General features: G+C 41.6%; 1 protein-coding gene across 7 annotated transcripts in view; it reads right to left on the minus strand.

The window, feature by feature from the left end:
* The window catches only part of TRERF1 (transcriptional regulating factor 1), a 102,483-nt gene that overhangs the window by 30,767 nt on the left and 51,931 nt on the right, over window positions 1-19,785 (minus strand). For all 7 annotated transcript variants that reach the window (XM_074579531.1, XM_074579524.1, XM_074579525.1 and 4 more), the window contains one exon: window positions 488-585. The gene's annotated coding sequence lies outside the window, so the exon portion shown is untranslated. The remainder of the gene's footprint in view (window positions 1-487; window positions 586-19,785) is intronic.

Raw genomic sequence — 19,785 nt, forward strand, 5'->3', positions numbered from 1 at the left:
TAGCATATGGCTAAGCTTTCAGTAGGGAGGGTACAGCTATTTTGAGCCCAGTGTCTCCCCCAAAGGAGACTGAGTTTTCAGAAATGCAGCTGCAGGGCTCCCTGAAAAGTCAGTCCCCCTAAACTACATCTCATTGGTACCTTGCAATGGAGCCAAGTAAAATCCAATGGCTATGTAGAGCTGGCCACCATGGCTGCTGCTTTTTTTAAAATTAATATGCATTTTGCTTGTATGAGACAATATAGCCATGGTAGACCTTTAAGAAAAATGTGAATTTGTGGGGATCTCCTGTGTCATACATGCTATGGTACATAAAATAATGTTTTACAGGACACAAAGCCAACACACAACTAGTTATATTTGAGAAGTCCATTAAGAGAGCCACAGAGACGCAGAAGCCCAAATTCTGGAAAACAGTCAAAAAACATTGAGCCTCATTAAACAAGCCAGCCTCACAGGAAGAGGACATACGATGCTGCAACATTACCTGATTTTTGAGTATTTCTGAGACTCCTGTATCTTGCTGTTCTGTCTTCGCCATAACATTTCATGCTGCTTTCATTCTGAGATCTCAAAGTGATATATCTAAACATAAAGCAAAAGAAGGGAAATTAATTTCCCCCCCCACAAGATTACCTTATAAAATATCACCAACTTGCCCCAAACCATGAACAGACCCGCAAGAATGGACTTCCTGTTGTAACACAACCAGGTACTGACTTCTATTCAATAGAGTATCTCCATGCTACTCTGTTCTTCAAGTCACTATTGCAGAGGACATCTATCAGCGCTGCAATTCCCTTAAACAACAACAAAGAATCTCTTTCCCCTATCAATAGTGAGAGATTGCTTCATTGTCAAATCTCTGGGATTGATTGATACATCCACGGTCCTTCAAATTACAGACTGAAATATGAGTAAATTCATCTTTTCTTCTTACTCAGCTTGGCGCCTACTGCAAAACGAGGAATGGGTTATGCTGATGCAATAAATACAACAACATTGTGTCTCTATGGCAAAGACTGATTTCACAGCATCTTAAGACGCTGCTTTGACAGCGCCCAAAGACTGGCTGGATGCTCTTGCGGAGAGGAGATTTGCTGGCAACCTACATGATGAGTGTCACACAAACAAGAGAAGGTATAGCAATCAGGAAGGGAGGGATTAATGAAAGTCAAAGGTGCAGAAGATACAATCAGGTTGTCACCCGGTGCAGAAGAGATATCTAGACAAGGCATCTTATTTTATTTAAATGAAAACAACACATTTGTTTTTGTAGACGCTGCTGCCAAGACGGCTTTTAGGGAAGGCCCTGAACAGAACAAGCCTGGAAGCTTAAGGTGCAGTTCACAGCTCACTGATGTCAATGGGAAACCCTCCATTTGCATTGAGCCCTGCCAGGTTTCGGAATGTCATTCCAGCCATAAGAAGAAACTGTATAAACAACCGCTTGAGACATGGGCACAGATAACCTCAGTGACCTTGATCAACATTTTCCTACTCTCACCTTCACTCTAGATTCATTTGTTTAAATTATGCTTTTAAAATCTCTGATAATAGGTCCCAAGTACTGTGACACTACTACATACAGCAAGAAGCCATCCACCAAGCCCAGCAGTTCCTTGCCCAGAACAAGTGCCCTCCCTTAGCCCACCATCACAATGGGGGAGAAGAACCCAAGCAGCTCCCTCGCCCTGCCCAACGCCAGCCTCTGCTGCACCCTTCACCTTCCCCCAAGCCCGCAAGGAACAGTCAGGTCCACAGCCCAATCCAGACATCAACCTGCTCCATCAAAACAGGCGCCACGGGAGGCAGTGGAGCTCCTTAGAAAGCCTAACCTGCCCAAAACATCTTTATTTGACAGAACACCTCAGCTGATGGGAAACGCTGGTAGCACCATACAGGACACGTGGATTTATTTGGATCCAAGTCATTTTTTGCTTACAACATTATAGCATTGAGTCCCAGTAACTAAAACCCTTGAACGTCCATCTCTTGCTACAAATGTAAGCCGAAATGCTACAAACGTCCCTGAAAGGAAACTGTTCGTTACTTGTGTATATCCTATCTGCTGATGGCTTTTCTCAGCAACTCCATGAGTTTGCCTCCTCATTGAAATAAGGCAGGCTTTAATAAGCCCGCATATACTTAATGCTTTATCTAACTTGTTTTTTATACTGGTATTTAACACCTTTTGGTATGTAACAGGCATATTGAATCTTCTAGATGAATAACAGGCGTACACCATTGCTTTGTAACAGGCAATATTCAGAGACACCGGGAAAACTTGAGGTTAAAGTCAGTGGAGCCATGAGAAAACTTTTTTTTTTTGTGACACAGTTTAACACAGCTGTTAAAGATGTTTAAATTTCATTTAAAAAATAACTGCTATGTCATGTGCAGTGACCAAAGTGACAGTGTATAGTTTTGCTTTCTTTTTAATTTATCCATTTGCTCTGAAACAACAAACACTAGTATTAAACCTAAAAATGCCACAAAGTATTCTGCAGAGAAACCATCCCTGGCAGCTTGCTGTAGAGGCCAGGCCAATGGACACTGGGAAAACCAACAACAGGAACGACCATGAAAACCCTTTCCTGTTTTTCTTATTTGTTTTGGCTGCCTTTCCCACTATACCATCCTCATCATCAGAGCTACAATACCACACATATGCAGCTGTAATGTAAATTAGCAAATATGTGCAAGGCTCTCATACGTAATACCATAGTTAAAGAATAAAACTTTGGGCATTTCAGAGCCAGAGGTAGTGAACTGATGGCTGATAAATACTGAAAACAGTCACAATGTAAATAATGCAGGACAAAACACTGCAAAAGTACATAATATTCACAAATGAGGTTTTAATTCCTTTCATAAATTTTCTTCAGCATCTCGTTTTTTGAGGTTTAGATTAAAAAACAATCTAACTTTCTATTCCTTTGCCATACTCTTCAGTTTTGCTCCCATCCCAGCCCCTAGGTTTTGCATATAACTGAAGCACAGTAAGAAGCAGCTGAGAAGTGAAGCCTACAGCAACATTTACAAATTAAGAGCTAAGTCAGAGATCAGCTATCCTATACACACAATATAAATTTTCGTTCTTCTCTCTTCATTAGGATTGATGACACTGCTGGAAAATAAGGAGCACATAATACCTTTTATGGGAACGTAAAGCACAGACGAATTAGCAGAGAGAGAATGCAGCTAAATCAATTTCTCATCTCAAGATAGTAATGGAGGCAATTTCTTGAACCTTACTATGCTTGTAACGTATTGATCAGCAAAGCTTCACACTGGAAGTTAAACTAGGTATTTTTCCAGGGATAAAATGGAGGATGGCAGTAAAACTCCAGGCAACACACCAAAGAACGAGGATTTTCTCCAGCCACATTGCAGTTCAGAAACTCAAAGTTTCCACCTACCTGCAAGTTACTGCAACACATGAGGGGAATATTTCTAGACGAAGGCTGAATTAGTCCTGCAGGAGCCTTCGCAGAGCGGATTTAAGGAGAAGCAGAAAGACACAGTGCTGCTCTAGGAGCGGCAGCACAAACACCAGTACTGATTACGCGACCTGCGGCATGAGGCTGTGGCAGCAGCTTGGGGGCAGCACTTTTGTCGCAACACTTCAGCTCCCCTTGGCTGCGGGTTGCCATAAAGAGCCATTTCCTAGAGGTCTTTCAGCCTCTGCTGTGACTGCGTTGTGCTCCGAGATGATGATCCCCTTCACAAACTTCTGCTACTGCTCTGAGGCCTAACCGCAGGCTAGGACAAAGAGAACCTTTGTCTGGCTGATGAAGATGCCCCACTCAACCACCATGAAGAGCAGTGACGCCAAGGAAGGCTATGCACATGCTCCATGGGCTGGTCAAGTGTGACTGGAACAGGCCATGTGCTTCCAAGGACAACGCTACAGCTGCACGGCAGATTTTAGATATTAAAAGAACAACACAGACCAAAGACGAGGAAACACATATACTCTACCAAAGTAAAGTGAAATGTTGGACATATACCCTTCTAGAATAGCTATATTTACTTTAACGGGATGGACTTTTGTATCATTAAGAACTCTAATGAAGTATTAAGATTGGGAACTTTTGGGAACTTGGACTTCCTATAGATCATCCATCAGAGCATCCAAAATGTGATTCTGAGATAATAAAATAAAATTAAAAAAAAAGGTCATTTAAGATTTCTCTTCTCCTGCCCAGTCGTCGCCCGGCTACATACCTAACCATATGCAAACATCAGCTGATAACCTTCCCATGAAATGAATGAATCTCACCTACTTTAAATGAGTGAAACACAAGAGTTTTCTCTACTGTATTTGTCGTTACTTCTGTTACAACAAAGGTGACCGAAAGCATCCTGTTATCTAAATTGGTTGGTCATGATTTAACAGTATTTAATTATTTTTGGAGCAGAAAAGGGCAAAGTAAGCCACCTTAAGATAAGAAACATAAGAACAACAACAGAGTACACATATTAAACAAGTAATACCAACAAAGACTGTAGTATCAACTGGCAAAACCAGCAACAAAAAAGTTGAAAGTACCAGAACTATCATCAATCATGTACCATTAATTTGGTTCACTTAACACAGCTACATCAGAGCACAGTCTCTCCCCACATGGTAGAAGTCCTCTCTTAACCCTCAACATCATGATTTTTTTGCCCTTCCCTGGTCCACGTTCAGCTTTCTGGTTGCACCTTATTTCTTAGGGAAATTCCAGAAATTCAAATTCTCTTTGTAGGACAGGATTCTTCATGCATGCAAGATTATTTTTATATGCTCATTTCTACATCTTTGTAATGCTTCAGGAATACTGTATTACATTCATTTCCCCAGCAAATCTCTTAGACAAACAACATACCTTACAGACGAGATGCTATGGTACAGATAGATTACCAATTCCAAAAGTCTATTCTCCATCTCTAGGGTCCAGCACTTCAGACAACAGATACTGTACAATGCCAGATTATGTTTAAAGCAGTTTTGAGTCAAGCTACTGGTCAGATGCCTACCAGTCACACAAAGCAAAAAGTGCTCACACTAGAAGAGACCACCATAGGCATAACTGATGCCTGCCTTGAGCCACTGCATCAGGCATCTGCTCCGTAGCAGTGACCAGAGTATAATCCAGTTCCCTTGGGCAGGGCTCAGCTTGTCCCATCCAGGAGAAAATACTCCTCCTTGCAATTCCTTCCATCTTTCATTACATAACTTCAAACCACCACAGCAAATTTACTGGGAACCCAACACAGCCTCCCTCTACGAGAGTTTAATTTATCTTCACAGCAAATGCATCATATGCACCAAGCTGGACAGGATTTTTGTTGGGGGGTGGGGGGAGGATGCAGTTTACAGTTTTCTCATGAAGTGCATTTATGTAAAACAAGGCTAAAATGAAACTATGAAAGCATACATTTGCTCTGGAGTCTGCTTCTTTCCTTTCTCTTCTTTCCCTAAGACAGTCCCTTCTCCAAAACAGACTCCCTTTTCAAGATGCATTTTCTTCTCCTCTGTCATGCCAGGCATCACCCCTTTGGCACCCGGCCAGTCTCCTCTCCTCTGCTTCTACTCAGCTCTCTTCCCTCAGATCCACGACCTATACCTCCTACCACACAATCATTTCTTGTCCTCTCCTTATTGAATTCAGATAGCATCCTGGCCAGCACTACAAGCTTGACAGCCCCAGAGCTGTGAGAGAAACCACCATCTTCCCCTTCACAGCTCTCACACATTCCTTTCATGCGCATCTCCTGGGAAGGACGGTGGACACTCAACTCCCCTTCTCCTTCTTCAGGACGTTCATCGTTTTTGCAAGTCTCTTCCATGTCAAGTACCTTCCAGACCGAGGACTCCTGGTGACTCTTTGTCACCTCATACTTTGGCTCTTCTTCTTTACAACATTTTGTGGACTGGGAGATGGAAGACAGGGAGGACCAGAGCTGCACATGGTACTGAAGACAGGGGAGCACCACGCATTTACACAGTGGCACATTTACGCTTTCTGTTTTGTTTTCTGTTCCTTCACTAACGAGTACTGACGCTTGTTTTACCAATCATTACACTGCCATTTTTACAGGATGACCAGAAAGTCTCCTTCCAGAGCAGTACCACCTGGTGCAGCCCTCAGCAGGGCAGACACAGCCTTGTGACCCCCCTCCTCCTCCCGCACACATTGCTTTTGTTTATCTACAAGCAATTTCCTCAGGCATTTTATCATCCAATCATTCAGTACAAGGAGTTCTGCAACACATTTCAGCCAGCCCTGCTTTTCGTTATTCTTAATACCCTAAGCATAGACTCTTGCAAAATTCCAGTTCCTTAAACTACGAGGTGACTAAAACTCAAACAAAATCACCACCAAAAATGACATCAATAAACAGCCCTGCTTCCTTGAAAAACCCTCAAACTATTCTTTCCCTTTGCAAAATTACTGGAAAAGAGACACTCTCCTAAATGAAATTCCCCAATCACTTAAAAAAGAGAATAATAATCCTCAAGCAGCCACTCCCCAAAACAAGCTTTATCCCTAATTGTTCGAGTTTGGCAGAGTTGAGAACTCTTCACAGCAAGATCTTCTGTCAAGAGCCCAACAACTTAACACTTGGACCTTGCCATGCTGATGTGCCATCCCTGTCCTGAGATGATGGAGCAGGAGGTCCACAGCTCAGGAATCAGCACTGCCAGGCCAAAAAAACCCAACCCCAAACAAATAAGCAGACGAACCTAAAAAGTCTAACAGCTACTGCTTGGCTCCAGATCCTCCGTGCGGAAGGTAGGAGGAAGAAAAAGAAAAAAAAAAACCAACCCCATCCCACCCCTCTGCAGACAGACTCCTATGCAGTGCCAAGAATATTTTGAAAGACACAAGATGTATAATAACTTTTCAACTGAATATTCATTTCTGAATTGAAGGGAAACATCTTAAAGGCGAGTGGGCGTAAAGAACGATTCCTCCTCGGCACCGCCGTGCTATTTATTAAAGGCTGTGAATACCCACAAGAATTCAGCTTTGGCCTTCGCACTGTACACTAACAAGCTTAGTTTACTGACATTCACAGAGCATATGGAGCTCTGCTTCAAATGATCCTTTTGAAAGGGACAATTAAATCAGACAACTGGAGATTGAACGACCAACAGAGCTAATTAAATTCTTAAGCCCTGTTTGTATATTTATCCAAATCTTTCTCACCATTCTTGCTGAGAAGGGGAATGGGTTGGCTTGGGAGGTTGAGGGAACAACAGTATGCCTTCCCCACCCCCCCGCCATAGTTACAAATCTGTTTGGAACAAAACTTGAGACATGAAATCAATGCAGCCGGTGGTGGAATTCATCTTATTGTGACAGAAATATTCCATTTTCCCTAGCTTATATTTTAAATTGCTTTCTGATATACCAGGTTATTATTTTTTTAGCCCCTTTGGTTCCTTACATAATTAAATGCCATGCCATTCAGCTTTTACAATTACTTTTACCATTTTCAAAGGAACATTGACACTCAGCAGCTTTCTCAGCTTTCTGTGAAGAATTTATTCCCCACAAGTATTAGCTCCACTGAGTATTTTCTTCTTCATTACATTCAAAGCTCCTAGCCATCCCTATAGAAATCTTTTCCCTTGTACAGAGTTTTCTGTAGAGTAGGTAGTATTTGCTGATCCTCAGTTTCCTTTCCTAGTATTCCACGTCACCAGAAGTAGCACAGAAAAGGGGAAAGGACGATGCTTTGTAATACCATGGTACCTTCAGCTTGCAGACAAGGGAGAAGGGCTAAGCACAGTTTTATGGGTACATTTTTGTAACAAATTCAGATTTTGTATTTAGTACTTGCAAAAATAACAACAATGCTCCCAAAAGGTCTCCTAGCTAAGCTATGGAGATTTAATTTACCCAATTACCCTACAGGTACAAATACACAGCCTCTGAAGCTCTGAGAACTGGTGTTTATGATTTTCTCATAGAAGACCGCCTAAATTTTGGCACATGTATGTTCCCAGCCCCTCTAACTTTGCTTTGAAGGTATTGCCCACACTAAACATGGGTCCAGCAGCACAACACTCTCAGATTTTGCCAACTTTCAACAAAGGACACCTTACAAATAGTACTTTATTGGTACAGAAGTGACAAAATACTTATCATTCTGCAAGATGCAAGTTCATCCTGCTTAACACTTACCTGACAGAAACGTAACCAGAGAAACACAGATTAGGGTAATGTCTCCCTTCCCAGGTAGGCTAAGGAGAATTATATGGCCAGCAGGGTGGGTGGGTTTGGTTGGGTTTTTTCTTGGTTTGTTTGTTTGGTTTTTTGTACAACTTGGAGGGGGGGGGGAGGGGAAGAAGAGTACCTTAAAGAAAGGGCCTTTTAAATAACTTAATGGCTAAAGCTTTATTTCTGACAAATTGCCAGCTTGTTTCTCAGCAGAACAATAGGAAGGAGTTTCCAGAGAGTGCCTAACAAGCACCAGGGAAGACACCTTCCCTATAGAACGCACAGTGGAACACCATAGGATCTTCTCCTGGGAATTAATTATAAGTAGGAAACACTTTGAAGAAGGTGATAAACATGCTTGTCATCTATGGCTCTACCTTACGTACCAGTTGACCAAGTCATCCTTCAGAATTACTGGAATGTTACCAAGCATCACACTTCCAACTGGAAGCAACGTATGCCTGACCTTTTCATACCATTTTCAGCTCTATCACAGACAGAGCTTGAATTATGGTCACAGACAATTCAAGAACCAAAAGGCTCTGCCCACGTTTCTTCATGACCCAACTGGTGTCCTGGCACAGTGCTTTGCACGAAGGAGAAGGAACTGGGGGCTCTGATACAGGGAGCCCAAGGATCATCTCTCATTTCAAGTCCCAATTTTGTCTGAGGTCACAGTGACCTGAATCTAGCACGAATTACGCATAATAGGCCTCCAAGCAAGTGGATCTGTGCCAACTGAACCTCATAAAAGTTTTGGTTGCTAGGAGGTAGCAGTGGACATATTCTAAAGTCCTGTTTACCCGAGCCGTTGAGGGTCCCCTCCGGAATAACCTTCCACAGTCTGATCACTGGTTTCTCTTTCTCTTCTTGAGACATCAGACTTCTGCTAAAATCTGTGATTTCCCATCCGCTGTCATTTAGAGAAGCCTCTATGAATTATCTCTCCAAACAGTCTGCTAGAGACCTCCAACTTCTTCAGAAGCAGCTCATATCTTTAAACAAACTAGATAACATGCCTAGCCTAAATTCTGCTCAGATAAGTCTTGCATTCAGACACAGCATTGTTCAGATGCTCACGTATCAAGTTCTGAGGCTCAAACTCCACAAGCGGGCACAGCAGACAGAACCTCAGTACCACGTTATAGAGCTTACCTTAGCTTTTCAGCCTGCTCTCTCCCTCTCTAAAAGACTTATCTCAAATGGATACACGATATTTTTACATCAACATTTTTCATCAACTGTTTTATGTGGATATTAAGTTTCACAATGTGCTATCTGGAAATCTAGGCTGCTCCAGATCATGCTTTTAAAGACTTACTCTATAATTCTCCTACCAGTTTGCAGAAGATGCATTTTTATCCTCTGATTTAGAAACGCGTAAAAGGATTTTCCATGGTTATCTTAACTAAGGTTGGACTTAGAGTATTTATTTATTGCATTGTTTACATATACTGTGAGTCACCCAATAAGGAAATGGAGAAATAAAAATAAAAACAACCTCCTCTTTTAGATCACATCATTTCTGACACCGTTTCTACTTAGAGATCAGCTCAGTTTTGTTTGTTTTAATGGAGGAAGAGAGTAAGCAAACACAGACTTCAGTTTTTCATCCTTTACTGAACCTACGGCACACAAGACTCATTTATCATCAAGCCCTAGACTCAAGCTGAAATGCTAATTACAGACAAAGAAAAGGTAAAGTTATTTCAATAATTAGTAAGCAAGCAATTCTCAGAACAGCATTATCTGATTTATCACAGGATTCTGGGAAGAAGATGGTGGTGCTGACACACTCGTAGTTTCCCTTCTGTTCACTTTTCACTAACAGCAGATTCAAGCCTCTCTGGAGTATCTACCCGAGAGAGCTGACTGGAAAAGTAATCCGTAACAGGGAGCAGGACGGATGCTAACGTCCCCACCGACGCATCCTTGGGAACTGCCTAAGGAGCAGAGACCACAAGCAACACGACCAGAGGATTGAAAAGTAATGCCGCGAACCTCAGGCGTTTTCAGTTCTGACTGTGGACTTCTTCATGACTGAAATACGCAACTGATAATGCCATTTCTAACAGCCCTCATCACCACAAATACCAGAAAACATAACTTGGGGCTGTAGAAGGGGAGTGAGGAAGGATTCTGAGTTGATATAAAAAACACAAATTAAAATAGGAGGTGAAAACAACTGCAACAGAAATGAAAGGTGAGAGACATCGCAAACACGCTGAGCGAGTCAGAAGCAAAAGCACCTCATGCAATACAAGCCAAACGCGAGCAGGCAGCGTTTCAGCCTCTCTTGCCCAGAGACAGCAGCTAAAGATCTCCCCAAAGCTTCAACACAGCTAGACACGAGGAAAGGGAGAGTGTGCAGCCCACCAGGGGCACAAGACTGCAAAAACCCCTCCTACGATGAAAAATATTCCCACTCAGAAAGCATAGCTGGCACCCTTCTAAGAGAAGGCTGGTGCCACCACTGTGTGGCCTGAAGAGATGCTAAGCCTTGCCCTTGTTCCCCTGCACTCAGCTCCCACGGCACAACACTAGCATCCGTGTTAAGGAAACACCATTATTCCTCTCGGTCAAACCTCATGGTCCTTAATTTAGGCGCAGGCTGCAAAACTTCCTCTTTAGAGTGGTGGGGCTGTTGGGAGGGGGGGGTGGCTCTTGTTTGTTTGTGGTTTGATGGGGGTTGTTTGTTTTTTTTTTTTTTTTAAGCATCGATGCCAGTTGCCCAAGAAAGACATCTCTTAGAAATTATCTGAATGAGTCGAATAGTTGTGTGAAAATAGATACAGTGATACTGAAAAGCAAAATGGAAGATAAAAAGAATTCTCTTTAAAAAACGTATACAGGCGGGATGCACTGCCCTGTGCCATGTGGGAGCCAGGACTGACCGCAGGCATACGGTGACCAAACCCAGCACAGCACTGGGGTGTTCCCAAACAGGCTTCCCCCAAGGCTACATCCAAAGGATGTAGATCAACATGCATGAGCGTAAGGCAGGTGTTCAAATAGCAGTCTCATCTGACAAAGATCTCAAGCAGAGACCTCACAGGGAGGGCTACGATATTATTATTTTCTCCAATGCATGTACAACCTTACATTTGTTCCTTTATCTTGCAATAGAGAATTCTTATTACCATGCTTCAATTGAAAGACAATAAGGAGGACAGATAATATATAATGAAGGTACTGCACATATGATTTAAAGTTGCCTCCAAATACCTAATGTACAAACATTTGTTTTCCTTCAGATGTTAAGAATCAGGCCAGAACAACAGTAATATGATTTTGGCTTGTGCAAAACAATGCTTCCTTTTTTAATAAGCAATGGACCTACCTAAAAAAACCCAAACAAACATATTTTCTTTTTTAATCAGATTGTCCTTATGGAATATTCAGAGACCAGCCTTCTGGATAAGAAGTAACTGCATGAGACAAAAGATAATCAGAAGAGTACTGTTTTCTGCTATGTTCTCAGCATTCCTGGATTGCAAATTCAAGCTACAGAAAAAAGTTTGTGTATCAGGTGCTGTACCAGATAATATAACGCCACACATGTCTAATCTTTGAGAAGTGAAGAGTCGCAGTGAGGCTAAATTTTTTTATTTTATTTTTTAAATATTGAGATCCCTGCTATAAATTTGATTTTCATTTTAGTTTTCCTACAGACATTGGCCTGGAGGAAGGCCATCTTACAGAAAAACCCTAAGGCCTTCTTTACCTCATCTCCCCCTGCACTAATGTCTCTGGTAATGCAGGACTCAGATAAGGCTATGTAATCCCACACCGTCCTGCTGGTATACTTTCCAGTAAGCCCTAGCTATCTCAAAAGTCGCATCTCCCTCTTCATCTTCTGCCATATGAGTTTTACCCAGGTCTAGATTCAGTAGTGGACATTCCTTTGCACACAGAATGTTTCAGTTGTAATCTCATTACCTCCAGGCACTGAGTTCTGCAAGGCTGAAATAGTCTGAATGGACCATCTGTAACAGCCCCTTCTTTTGAGATCTCCTGCCCTTGCCAGAAACAGGGGTGGTATAAAGTCATCTTCCATCACAGGGAGACCTTGTGATTGAATTACCAAACTTTTTGACACTTTCTAAAGCTCTGCAAGTCTGAGCCACCATTTCCCAGAGACCTTCTCTTGAGCCAGCCCACTGGCACACGGATAAGTGTCTTTTCTCAAATACTAGTAAAGTGGTTCTGCACAATGCAAACCACTGTTGAAAGCAGAGGAGCGCCAGTCTGGTGTGCCTTACTTCTAGGCAGCTCCAGCCTTCTCTTTTTGTCCCTGGTCTACCAGCAGAAGTCACAACCCAGCGGCTGCTCTTCCATTCAGGCGCCTTTTGGAGTGCTCTCCTTCCAGACATGACCTATTGCAGGCCACAAATACATCAGGAGCTGATGATAGAGACAATCTTTCTGCATCTGTATAAGAGGAAAAACATATTTCTGGTACTCGTTGTGCACAACTAAATACAGTCAGTGCTGAGGCAGGTGGCGATGCCTCTCTATGTTAACCAGCAATCCAGGGTACAACTACAGGCTATGGTCCTGGAGATCCATCTGGTAAATGATTACATCCTTATTTGCAATAGATATGCCCGTTCTGTCAGGAGAACCCAAAGATGAAATTCTGATGATTTATTCACTTGTCTGAACTATGAAGTCCTGAACTGAAAAATATTTCTTACAGTAAAACATACATTACGAGTAATTTTCTCTGGACAACATAGACTACTTAAGACACGAAATCCTAAAATGGATAGACCTTAGACCTCTCTAATTTGAGGCTTCTGATGAGTTTGTTGAGGAAGACAAGATTTAGAAATGCTCATAGGTATTCACCCTTTTCAAAGCGCAAAGAATAGCGAGTGCAATCTGCGCAACTTCTCCGTTGGTGAGAGACATACAGCTTCACTCTACAAGCTGTGGTTGATCACTATTTTTACTACTTTATGGGGTTACAAAGTCCACTTAATCTGGGGAAAAAATGGCAGCATAACTCTGTAGACGTGATTTTACCAGTCAACTGCCTAAGGTACAGATTTTTCAATAAAAATAAAATCTTTAGCAAGACAGAAGGTTCATTTCTATTTTCATTTTAGCCATATCCTCAAAAGGACAAACTGTCTCCCGAGTATCAGGTTATATATCAGAAGGAACTTGCTCCGGACTTGAGAATGTCACAATTTCCAGTGGGTTCACGTCTTTGGAAAGGCTTTAGGTAAGATGGAAAATCCTGACACAATGCAGGCTTTTGACTCCATTCCCATGCCTAAAGGGCCACCAGGGATGGCCAGTTCTGGCCTCATAGGGCTGTTAACATCTGCTTTGTTTCTAATAAGCAAGGGGAAGCAAAGATCCTTGTAGCTCCTACTTCTAAACCTGGCAAAGTAGTAAGAAAAGAGTTCTCCCCCTCTCCCCCAGGTGCTTTAAAAAAAAAAAATCACCCATGTGAATCAAATAACTTGCCGAATGATTCATGACTGTCATATCTGAACAAAAAAGTACCATGTCAATAAAGAGAATGAGAAAATTAAAAATTATAACTGCTGATGATTAGAGCAAAGCGCCTGAGCATTATGAATTCTGAATCTTAAGAACGGATGACATACTTGCTGCATCTCCCTAACATTGGGGGAAAAAAAAATAATCTATTTAGTGGCATAGCACCAGCCTTTGCAAAAAGGGTAAAAATAACATTCATCACAAGAGGCAGGAATCCAACACATTAGATAGTCTGTGATGAGAACTCTATGAATAAAGCAGATAATATCAAATTACTTAACTAAAAACCCAACAAAACAGCCATTTACAGATAAAAAGAATACTTGCCTATGTGTTTCCAAATTAACTACCAACTGGAATTACGTGTATTTGCTGTTTTAAAATAAGTAAAGAACGAGATAGACAAAAAGATCTGGATTTACCCACCCTCTCAGACACATTGGGTTTTAACATTTACGGCATACTGAAGAAAACACCCCACCTCTTTTCTCTTCATTTGCTATTACATTTGGCACAAAACTTTCATGTTCAGAAAGAGATTTGGCTAGACAGCAGATGGAGTATTCCATTAAAACACAAGTGGCAAAATGTGCCCACCTTCCCAGTCAAAAAAACCACAAACCACTTCTCAGTAACATCTGCCTGTAGATCACAAGATGCTCACACGGATGCTTTCCCACAAAATACTTTTTCCTTACTCCTATCTAAAAGTGTTCTTCTCCATAAGTGAATTTGGTAATTACAAAAAAACAAAACAAAACAAAAACAAACAACCAAAACCAAACAAAGCAAAAAAGTAAAAAAGCAGCCTCAGGTATTCCTCCCAGCACCATCCACTTACCCAGAAAAGCCTACAGGAACACTAACAGCATCAGAGGTCGGCACACCTGCAGAGGCTACAAGTGTCAAACAGAGGTCTGGAGCACTTGGTTCAGCAAGAAGTGACTATTTCAAGTTAAGCACAACGAGGAGGAAGAAAAACTTGGTTCACTTTATAAAAAAAGATATGTGGTAATATCAAAAAAAAAAAAAAGAGAAAGAGAAAAACCAGAGGGTACGTTAATTATAATGGTTCTGTGGTTCTCCTGTATTTCAATTGGAAACCACTTTATTTACAGCTTTTGGCTCAGCAGCAGGCAACCCAACAAGAACATTTTTCACCGTGCGATTTCTAACGCAAATAAAAGTAAAAGGTAACCTTAGAGTGGTTTGCTAACTTACATAACGAGACAGGAAACAAATGGTACAAGTGAATAATGATCATGTCAAATGCATTCAGAAAGACCACACGTCTCAAATTCTTTGACAAATACATTTACCTCAAAGAACTATCTAAAATAGCTCTTTTTTCATAAATATATAAACACTTTTCCCAAGATACCATTTTAATAGTAATTTAAATATATATATTCCATCAAAATATAAAGTTAAACCCATTCTCTCCACCCTCAAAACCAAGAGGTGACCACTAGTAATAGAAATCTGTCTTTTCTGCTCAGCAAGTCCACATTTACTGATTTTGGACAGAGCGGCGAAGAGCCCCAAGAGGCAACGCTGGGGTCTGCACAGGCAGCCCCTTTTGCACTTCTCGCAGCAGAGCTGCGTATGGGAGGTGAACGGCAGGAGTGGAGAAGACAAGTGGAAAAACCCACGTGTGGGAGAAACTAGTGTACACAAGGGGGTAATGTGCAATTAGGGTCTCCCAAGGATGGCTGAAACCTCTCCCTGAAACCAGGGCAGGTTCACCAAGGACTGGCTTTGCATGTCCGCGCAGCAAACCCCTCAAATTTGCCACCAAATGCAGTTTGGTGCTGGGGTTAAGGCGCAGCCCCCCGCAGACAGTGCCTGACACCCTTCAGATGACAACAGCATGGTTTGGAGTTACACCAGCCGCATCCTTCTCCCCCTCAGCGTAGAGCTTACAGCCGTAAATGACCACCTCCAGCAATAAACATCAGACCTGCTTCTTCAGCAAAACGGGTCACACAGACGTGCACCACGTTATTTCTCCCAACCTTTTCCCAAGAGGATGGCCTCATATAAAGCTTCCACCAGTCCGCTACTAGCCCTGTCCAAACGGTTATGCTTTTACTCAAAAATGTAACATCACAGGGGAAGAACTCCTGCAGCCTTTTTTCACTTCATTTTTAAAATGGAAACAAAATAAATTTTGTCGGGTTTAACAGCACTTTTCCAAATCGTGACAGATACAAGATTTTCCATCTTTTCAAATTCACGAGGTTGCACCAAATACTCGCATGCTCTCAAATGCTCTTCTCTTCTTTGGCTTGTTGGTTCACTTAGGAAAGAAATACCTACAAGAACATTTTGGGCTTCCGTTCAAGCAGAATGTTTTGAAGCGGTTTCTAATATCATAGAAAATGCCTATCAACAGCTGTTAGTGGCACAGGAGGGATCTGTCTGTATACAGATGCTCATATGCTAGCAAACACTTCACTGAAAGGAGTAAGTGATGCGTGTTACTTTCTGCAACCCATTTGACTATGGGTAGTTTCAATTTGTATTTTGCTCTTAACAATAAGGAGATTCAGGAGCTGACCTTGTATCTCTGTCAATTCACAAAGGCCTACTGCATTTAGAAAAGCAAGAAGTGCGTGCATATATATATATATATATTTCTTTAAGATGCAAGCATTCCTTCAAGACTATAAAATGTATTTTGCACTGGGCAAACGATTTAAACATGACTTCAGACCAATGCCTTCATTATCTCCCTCTAAAGATGTCCTACTTGACAACTGTGGGTATAACTGATAACACCACCAGCTTGGTTGGCTCATTTCTCCAGGTTTCCTGTATAGCCAATTAAAAAAAAGGAAGGGGAAAAGAAAAAAAGAAAGTTTTCTGAAAAGTGACCCAGAGCACTGAAATTCAGGTCTTCTGTCTCTACAGATTGCAGAGGGGCCTAATGTAGTCAGGAACCTAATGAAATTAGCTGATCTGTTCAGAATCCTAAACTTACGATAACTCAGAACATCCCGTTACTGATGTCTTTTGCAGTTTATATCAATAAAGCAATAAGTTCAGTTAAACCTTTTTTATAACTAACCAGTATCAGCTTTTTAGGGACCAGACCTCATTTGGTTTGTAGATAGGCTATAACGCATTCCTAACGAACACAAGGTTACAAGAAAGCAGGCTGCGACGAGGCAGGTGCAATGGTGCAAAACACCGAGGAGGTAAAACTTTCTGCAAGGCAAACATCAAAGATCCAATAATCTTTCCACCATTATGCTGGAGAACCAAGGGGAGAGCCACCTCTGGAATTGTATTTAACACTAAGACAGACCGAACCCACCCAAGCCAGCTGAAATCCCCCCCCAAACACACAGTGCTGCCCACCCACAAGCAAACCACCTAAATGATAACGACCCACTGAACGTACCAAAGCGCTGCCTGTGCTATTAGACCACTGTGGCAGCAAACGCCGAACGGCACGTAGCAAATGCCCCAGCTGCACCTCCCGCACCACATACAGGGCACCGGGCAGCTGGCCTTTTCCACTGGACGGCACCGTAAGGAAGAAGTTTTGCGAGAATCTCAGCAGCCCTTAAAGCTGCTGTCGCATGTCTGGAAGAGAAGGGGGGGGTAGAATTCTAACACACAGTACCACTCCCACAAAAAAGGGATAGAGCTTGTTCTTATATAAGTATGTATATTATTTAACACTCAAAAACAACAGTTCCATCACATCTATGTGAAACCAGAAGTAGTGAGGAACTGAGGGAAGAAAAAAAAAAGAAATTTTTCTATTCTATTGTATCTATCCATTTTGTTTATTTGCCTCAGGGCAAGTCAAGGGCCCTCAACACACCGCAGAACAAGGACCACTATCCATTTTTTTTCAGTTCCTTTGCTGTTAACACAAGGTGACTGATGTGAGTATAACTCACACAGTATTTGCATCTATTATCTCCTCGGAAATGATCATCTGGATCTGGGAAAGAGTGATTACAAAACACCTTACAGGTGAGATAAACAAACGCACGCCACCATCTTCTCAGGCAAACAATTGTTCCTGCTTTGCAGCCATCTGATCGAGTTTTGCTCTTCCTTAGATTAAATAAACACACGCTACCAAGATGCAGGCATTGCTTCTGAGGTAGATGTGAAGGAGAAGGCTCAGGTGGCAAAAATAACTTTCAAATAGATGTTAGTATATTCACATCGCAAAGAACATAAAAGGAGGCAGGAAGCAGGGGAGGGAAGTGTCTCTCTCTGATATCATATTTAAGTGACTGTACATGTAGCAGTGACTTTTTTCCCTGAACTGCTCACAGATATGGGACCATTGCATAATCTTGCAGTAATCTTGTAAATTCTATTCACATTTTTTCTGAACATTATAAGAATTCACAAATTAAGAGCAAAAATGATGATTTTTTTTTTTCACTCATCACTCAAAAGAAACAGATGCAAAATAGAGCAAGTTTTCCTGTAAAAACAGCTTCGTCCTACTTTATGAACTAGTTATTCCTAACTGCAACAACTTACCCTTGCACAGAATATTATGTAGTGCTAAGAAGCTCCTCCAGTCTCTACAAACCAGTCATGATAAACAAGTTGGTTTACTGCAAATAGAAATCCATACACACACAGGAGTGTAACAGCTGGCTGATGGAAGCAGGTGTGCCCATGTATCCCAACCCTAAACTCATCTGGGCAAGTAGCAGTAGGAAAAGGCACCCAAGGGAAGGGAGAAGAGGCACAACTTGGCGTAGAACTGGAAAAAAAAGAGGGTGAAGGGAATGGATGCATACATTTTTGAGATTTTTGCCATGGTGAAATCTTGGACCAAGATAAATTTCACTGACATTTCTGCAAATACAGAGATAAAAATCTCAAGAGATTCAATGTGAAAAGTTATTTAAGATATGCACAAATTTAATTTGATAGTCAGTCTTTAAGTCAACCTATTTTCTGCACTTCAGTGAGGGCAACAGGGGAAAAAAAAGATTTAAATCTTATAAAATAATACGGAGAAACACATTTTCCATTTCAGAATATAACATTTTTAGGACCACATGGATAACGTCCTTCAAGGATACCATCCCTTGGTGGCATCTTAGATGGCCTGCATGACAAGCACATATCCAATAAGCAGGTAACTCAATATCAACAATATAAAGACAAAAGCAAGTCAAATTCAATTTTACTTGAAGATGTGGCTTTCTAAAATACCACAGAGGAACAAACGCATTTCTGCAGTAAAAAGACAGCTGGGGCTTTGCACGGCTTACTTCCAGAGCAGCAACATATAGCCTTTGTTATATCGAAAACCGAAAGCATTTTGCTTGAACCTTTTCCAGACCATTTTTGTTCTCTGGCAGTTTTTCTTCTACCTGATGCCTCTTCTAGTTTTTTCATTCACATTCACGACGGTTCTTGACAGTTGCGCAACATCATCCTGGAGGACTTTTTAAAAATAAACCCAGAATTCGAATCAATGTACTCTTTGGTCCATCTCCAGGCCCCTTTGCTATTTGTCATACCGGTACTCCATCATCCGAAGCAGTGCCTGCAGAACATGCAACCTGCTTCTCCGTCCAGTTTCCATTCCTGTAAGGGTCCACACCAAGAGAAATAATAATTTCTACTTTAACTTAATTTCCTCTGAAGCTCCTGATGTGTCTTTCATAATCTGTTTTCCTTACCTGGGCTATGCTGATCTACTGTACAAGTTTCTGAACCTATCCTTAAGAAATCTGCGAGGCCATTAAATGCACTGATCGCAGCGATACGTTTTCCCAATTCGAGACAACACACAGGAACATAATGCCCAGAACTTCTGTAGTTAATCGCTCTGCGGAGTCTGGAAGAAACCTTCTTGTAATTTTGTAGAAAAGCATGCTGCGTCTTTCTTGCACAAGGGATTTGTAATTCAGAAATAATATGCATTGGAAAAAGTATCTTTTTAATGTGTCTGAGCACACTTTTAAACACATAAAATAAGTACATTACAAAACCATAGTACTTCATGATTTATGAAGTTAAATACACAGTGTTAGTCTCCAAACAGACCAGCGTGCTG

This window comes from Larus michahellis, chromosome 3, assembly GCF_964199755.1.
Source record: "Larus michahellis chromosome 3, bLarMic1.1, whole genome shotgun sequence".
Taxonomy (NCBI): Eukaryota; Metazoa; Chordata; class Aves; order Charadriiformes; family Laridae; genus Larus; species Larus michahellis.